This window comes from Rhinopithecus bieti, unplaced genomic scaffold, assembly GCF_001698545.2.
Source record: "Rhinopithecus bieti isolate Rb0 unplaced genomic scaffold, ASM169854v2 scaffold_51763, whole genome shotgun sequence".
Lineage (NCBI taxonomy): Eukaryota > Metazoa > Chordata > Mammalia > Primates > Cercopithecidae > Rhinopithecus > Rhinopithecus bieti.
The window spans coordinates 94,498-101,780 of NW_016820890.1; the positions used below are offsets into that span (position 1 = coordinate 94,498).

The 7,283-nt window shown below is 34.7% G+C and overlaps 1 long non-coding RNA gene across 1 annotated transcript in view; it reads right to left on the reverse strand.

The window, feature by feature from the left end:
* LOC108520598 (uncharacterized) overlaps positions 1-6,806 on the reverse strand; it is a 44,357-nt gene extending 37,551 nt beyond the window's left edge. Inside the window, exons 1-2 of the long non-coding RNA XR_001882940.1 lie at positions 6,633-6,806; positions 1,249-1,424 (exon numbers count right to left, since the gene is read on the reverse strand). This is a non-coding gene — a long non-coding RNA (uncharacterized LOC108520598). The remainder of the gene's footprint in view (positions 1-1,248; positions 1,425-6,632) is intronic.
* Positions 6,807-7,283: the final 477 nt, after the last annotated feature.

The following is a 7,283-nucleotide window of genomic DNA, read 5'->3' on the forward strand; positions in this document are numbered from 1 at the left end:
GAGTTTTCACTTATGTGTTAATTGTTTGCTCCTTTGTTTATTTATTACAAAATTATAATTTTATAATATAGTTATATAATCAAATAACGTGAATCTTTTGAGTATTCACAATAACTAAATAAACCCTAAAAGCATGTTGAGTGTGTGTAGCAATTTCAAGTTTTAAACATTTTCATGCATTTTATATATTTCACAGTTTCTCAAAATCTTGCAAAATTATCTTAAAATTTTCAAAAATATGAGATGCAAAGAGGTTTATTTTATTAGATACAGTCAAACTAACATACATTATGATGGACCCAGAAAATCTCTAAGACATAACACTGGACAATGCCTTTCATAAGTGTACAGGTAATTCTGAAGACACCAATTTCTAAAATATATCATTTTCTTGCCAGGTGCTAGGCACTCTTATGTACACTTTGTATAATATATATGGGAGAAAAAAACTATGAAATATTTGAATCTTTTTGAAATTATGTGCTAAATTGAGTGATAAAAACGACAAACGGTGTTTTCAAGAAATGGATAACTTGGGTTGAAGCCAGTAGGGAAGTCCTGGTGGAAGGGGGAAGCACCCAATTCTAGAAGAATGCCTGGTGACGCACAAAAATAAAGATCAGTGAAGATATCAAACCTCTGTACTCATAAATGTAAAAAGTACCATTGAGCACATGAGGAAGTCAGGAGAAAGAACTAGATTGGAACATTGGCTGTGGAGTAGGGAGAGAAAATACACGTTAATAAACTCACAACTGGGTTGAAATGTACTCATGACACAAATAAAATGTATCTGCAAATGAAAGGTATTATTATTTTATTTTGATCTCAAGATCAGCCTACACATGATGGATAGAGTAAAAGGGAGCATTAGAAACACTTAATTTCAGTCTAATCTATTAAGCATATCGAGTTTAAAGGTTGATCTAAGCGATGTTTATTCTCTCAGAATTATGACTGAATCTTTGTTCCTCTCCACAGTAGTGTTTTTGTGTATGGAATGTTGACTTCTATGTTCTGTTAGCAGCAGAAAAAAAAAGGAGAATCTCAAACTCACACACAGTCCTCATGTTGCCTGTTCTTTGCAGTGGCGTCACTAATCTAACATGGTCTGTAAATTGGTAACCCCTGAGATGAAAGTATTCTTGACCACAAGTCTTTTGCATGGGTTTTGCTATTGAAATGGTAAAATCTGTGTCTCATACGTTTATCCAGGACTAATGCAATCCCTAGCTGATTTGGCCTCACCTTAGCTATTGCTGGTGCTCTGGAGTTGACTATCTTTAACTGTTTTGTTGTTGTTGTTGTTGTTGTTGTTTTGGCAATGACTTCTTTCTGTCTTCTGGCAAAGGCAGTCTAATTTAATCCTTGTCTTAGCCAGCCTCGTCTCATGCACTTCTGGTGGTTTGCATTTCTGCTAATTTCTGTGTGGTCAAGTGGAAAGATTTGGAAAATTTTTGGTCTGATTCATGCCACAAGAGGATTTGAGGGTAACGTCAGAAAATTATTTAAATGGTTGCCTTCATTTCACAAAATTAAACTATACTGCCAAATTTACACTGAAGTAACTCTGAGGAAAATTATCCTTGGTTCCTACTAAGACTGAAGTGCTGTTTCTTCTTGAACCCAAATTATGAAACGGTGCAAACATTCACTGTTCTATATGTTCCCTTCAATTCAAAGTTAATCACAAAAAAATTAAGAATGTAGAGAAGGAAAACACACTTATGCATCTGTCTTCCCTATTTCTGTCTGTATTTTTTTTTAGTTTGTCAGTTCAGTAAAAGAAAATATCTATCTTCCACTTCCTGTACAACTTTCTTATGTAAATCTCAATATTAGGTCTTTAGATTTCATCTTTATATATTAGTAATAATTAGTAAATGGTGTAAATATGTTTTCTTAGGTAAAAATATTTGATTATACCTTGTTTCAAAGTTCTATTTTTTTTTTTTTTTTCTGATTTTGAGACAGGGTCCCACTTTGTCACCCAGACTGGAGTGCAGTGGCACATTCACAGCTCATTGCAGCCTAAACCTTAGAGGCTCAAGCCATTCTCTCAACTCTGTCTTCACAGTAGCTGAACAAAGTTCTGGTTTTAATATTAATATCAAATTAATAACTATTAATTTTCATTTGCACTTCTACATAACAATTCTAGTGGCTCCTATTACCTCTCTTCATTTCTTTTTCCTTGATTCCAAAGCACATAGACATCTTAAATGCACAGCAAAATGTGTACACAAAATGGAAAGATTAAACACATAATATTAGATTTTAAAATGTTTTTTCAAATGCAATATGTTGTCATTGGGGTAAACTGGGTGAGTGGTAGACAGAATATCTCTGTATTATTTCTCACAACTGTATGTAAATTTGTGATGATCCCAATATAGAAAGTTAAAAATATTAAAAAAGGGAAGAGACTAAACAAAAAAATACAGAGCAATGAGAGAAACTTTGTATCTCTATATTTAAAAGTAGATAGTGGTTGGAGAATACATGGAAGTAGAATATGTGATCCAACTTTTAACTACTAAATGTGGAATTAAAAATGTTCCCCACAAGAAAACTGTATGCTGCAATGAAATTAACAGTAAATACAACCATGAAACTTTTAAGGAAAAAGTAACACTATCTTACACAAAGTTATTCCTAAAACAATAAGTGAATAAATACTACTAAACTTGCTTTATGACGTCAGTGTCATCTGGATAAAAAACAATCTGGAAATAAACATCGTAAGAAAAGAAAGTAATAAGCTAGTTTTACATGTAAAAAATCACTCAAAAATTCACAATTGGAACTTTCAAAATGTACGAAAAGCATAATAGACCAAAGCCAAATTATATATATTTTAGGAATGAAAAGTAATTTTCCTATATCAATGGAGTAAGGTAGAAACACATTCCTAATGGATACATGCTGTATATAGTCTGAATATTTAAGTCCCTCAACATGAATATGTTGAAATTGTAATCCCAAAGGTTATGGTATTAAGAAATAGATACTTTTGGGAGGTGATAAGATCAAGAGGAGAGAGCCCTCATGAAGGATAGTGTTTATAAAATAAACCTAAAGGAGCACCTTCTCTTTCTACCATTTGGGGACACAGCTAGAAGATGCATCTATGAGACAGAAAACAGGCCCTCACCAGACACCAAATGGGCTGGTACAGCCATTTGGATTTCTCAGCCTTCAGAACTGTGAGAAATAAATTTCTGTTGTTTCAAATTCACTCAGTTTATGGCAGTTTGTATAGTAGACTGAATGGACTAAGACTGTAAAGTATTTTATAAAATATAACATCCTTTATGCTTAAACATCACTAAAAAATCAAAATATAATTAGACTTCTTTTATATGACTATTGTGACCTATAAAAACCTTACAGCAAGCATCACGTGTTACGGTAAAAGTTGAAAGTTTTACTGGTGATGTGAAAAATCATACAAGGAGGTTTATTGTCATTATTTCTCTTTAAAACTTTAAAAGAAGTTCTATTCAATAGTGTTCAAAAAAAGGTAGCCTGAACAACATAGTGAGACCACATCTCTACATAAAGTAAGCACAGTTTAAAACATTAGCCTGGCCTGATGGTGTGACTCTAGTCACACTATAGTCACACTGCTGCGTGGGAAGTTGAGGCAAGAGGATTGCTTGAGCCCAGGAGTTTGAGGCTGCAGTTAAGCTATGATCACATGACTGCATTCCAGCCTGAGTGAGCAAAACCTTTTCTCAAAAGAAAAGAAAACATAAATAAAAGAAGACTATGTCAGCAATAACAATTAAAAACACCTATCTCTTACAGACGTTATGATTCTTTAATCAGAAATAGCCAATCACAAAAACCTGTAACTTATTATAATTAATAATTAAGTATAGCAATATGGTAAGGCACATTTTAAGTAAAATATTTGTATTTATACATGGTAGCAACAGACAGGGTAAAATAAATTTTGAAAACATTATTTTCACCAGTTTCTTAAAATATCAAATATATAGAAACATACAAAAACCATATTTTAAATATACTTAAGCAAAAAAAAAAAAATACAGATGCTGATGTAAGCAAGAGGGTAAATTTGAAAGCTCCAGATCTTTTTTTTTCATAATGGAAACCTCAAATAAACAATAATTTATGGACCAAAATTCCTTTCTGTGAACTCTAGAAATCAGTTAAGAAGGTAAAGAAAACAAACACTTAACTTAAAAAAAAAAAAAAAAAAAAAAAAAAAGCTGTACCGAAACAGGTAGGAAATTTGTGACTTTTTTCTCATCTGTTTCCCATTCCCATTCTAGTGCAGTACTCCTGGTCAGGAAGAAACAGCGCAACTCCCAGCTCTTCCCTCCAGACAGGAGGAAAACATGGACATTTGCTTGCAATATTCTGACTTGTCTGGGAACTGCTTAAGAGACTGGTTTTGGAGTCCCTTGTCTCCAAAAACTGGTGGGAACATTGATACAATTCCAAATTGGTTCTGACACCAAGGGTGTCAAGGGTGACAAGCTCTAAGAATCCTAAGCCAAGATACAGTAGAATCAAGCTGTCAAAACTTAAAAGACAAAGGGTCTTGAAAGAAGAAGAGAAAAGCAACTTATTACATAAAAGAGATAGTCTATCAGAGTATTAGCATATTTTTCACCTGAAACCTTGCATGCCAGAAGGTAGTACAGTAATGTATCTAATGTGATGAAAGAAAAAGAAACTGAGTAGCGAATACTATATCTGGCAAAACTGTCATTCACATAAGGTAAAATTAAGATTTTCCAGAAAAACAAAAGCTGATGAAGATTATTATCATTAGACCTGTACTATTAAGGAAAATGCTAAAGGGGCTTCTTCTAGTTGAAACAAAAGAATATTAGAGAGTAGCTCGAAGTTATATGAAAATGTAAAGTTCACTGGTAAATGTAAATAAACGAAAAATATATAAACCTAAATTATTTTAATTTTGGTTTGTAACTCCAATTAAATTCTTTTATGTGGGCTAGGCACAGTGGCTGACGTCTGTAATCACAGAGGGAGGCCAAGGAAGGTGGATCACCTAAGGTCAGGAGTTCGAGACCAACCTGGCCGAGATGGCAAAACCCTGACTCTACTAAAAATGCAAAAATTAACCAGGGATTTTGGTGGGTGCCTGTAATCACAGCTACTCTGTGAGGCTGAGGCAGGGAGAATGGCTTGAACTCGGGAGGCATAGGTTGAAGTGAGCTGAGATCATGCCACTGCACTCCAGTCTGTGTGAGAGAGTGAGACTCCATCTCATAAACAAAACAAAACAAAACAAAACAAAATATTTTATATGATTTAAAACACAAAGTATAAAAATAACTATAATCTATGTTAATGAGTTGATGATATATCAAGATGTAATTTATGGCATAAATAACATAAAGGGTAGAAAAAACTGTAAAGAAACAGAGTTTTTGTTTACAGTGGATCAGTTTAAAATAGATTGTTATAATTTAATATATTTTATGCAATCCCCACCAAAAGGAAATGTGCAGAGAATCAAACATGTCACTATAAAAAAATTAAGCACCAGAAAAGGATATAAAGGAGAAACCTGACAAAAATATTATAACATCCAGAAAGCAATGAACAAATTGGCAGTAGTAAATCATTCCCTATCTCTGATTACTTCAAATATAAATGGAATAAACTCCTTGCTATGATCTAAATGTTTGTATTTCCCCAAAATTTATATGTTGAAACTAAATAATCATTGCAACTGTATTTGGAGGCAGGGCCTTTGAGAGGTCATTAGATAATTAGGGAAGAGCTCTCAGGAATATAATTAATACCTTTACAAAATAGGCTCTAGAGAGCTTCTTTTATTTCCATCATGGGAGGACACAATGTAGTGTCTTAGTCCATTTTGTGTTGCTATAACAGAATACCTGAGACTGAACACTTAATCTTAAAAAGAGGTTTATATGACTCATTATTCTGGAGACTGGGAAGTTTAACAGCATGACACTGGCATTTGCTCAGATTTTGGAGAAGGCCTTTGCTACATCATAACTTGGCAGGGAAATGGAAGGGGAACCAGGTACATGAAAATGAGACCAGAAACAAGGAGAAATATCTCTTTATAAAAATGGGCTCTCACAATAACTATTCCAGTACTTTGAAAGTAACAACTCACTCCAGCAAGATGGCATTAATCTATGGTGATCTGCCTCCATGACCCAAAGGCTTCCCACTAGGCCTTGCCTTCCAACACCAGTACATTAGCAATTAAATTTCAAGATAAATTTTGTTGGGACAAACCATATCTAAACCATAGCATATTGCCTCTGCCCTATAAAACACATGTTCTTCTTACATACAGAATACAATTATTACATCCTTACAGTCCCAAAAGCTTTAACTAGATCCAGCATCAACTCAGTAATCCAAAGTTCAAAGTGTCATCTGAGATGCAAGGCGAAACTCCTAGCACTAACTGTGTGAAATCAAAAAACAACTTGTCTACTTCCAAAATATGATGGTTGAACAGGGATCAGTTTAAAATTTCTATTCTAAAAGGGATAAATAGGTCAAAAGGAGTACATAATTTGCCCAAAGCAAGTTCAAAACCCAGTAGGGCAGACATTGAATTCTAAGGCTGAAGAATAATTGTTTACCTGTGTGCTGCTTCCTGGACACACTGGAGTAGAAGGAGGAACCCTAAGGCTTCTGAGTTCCTCTCCTCCTGGCTTAGTCCACAGAGAGGGGCTCAGCCCACACGGCTGCTCTCATAGGTTTAAGGGTTCAAGTCAGGTGCTTGCAGCTTTCCCAGGAAAGCATTACGTGTTGCTGCTGGCTCTACAGTTCTGGAATTTGGAGGGCAGTGTCCTGTTTCCATGGCTCCACTAGGCATTCCAGTACAGATTTCCTGTGGCAGTCCTGTTCCTGCAGCCAGTTTCTATATGGGCCCACAGCTGTTTAATATATCCTTTGAAATCTAGGTGGAAGTCACCATAACCCCACAGCCTATACACTGTGTAAGTCTGCAGACTTAGCACTAGGTAGAAGTTGCCAAGACTTACCACTTTTACCCTTCAGAGAAATGGCAGGAGGCATACCTGGAGTCTGTTAAGCCATGGTTAGAGAAATCAGAGAAGCTTTTTAATTTGATGTTGTCTCACTTGTCTATTGTTTCTTTTGCTTTTGGTGTCAAATCCCTGAAATCATTGCCAAAACCAATGTCGTGAACCTATCTCCATGGTTTTACCTAGGCATTTTACAATTTGGGGTCTTAAGAGTTTAATACATTTTGAATTTAATTTTAGGTA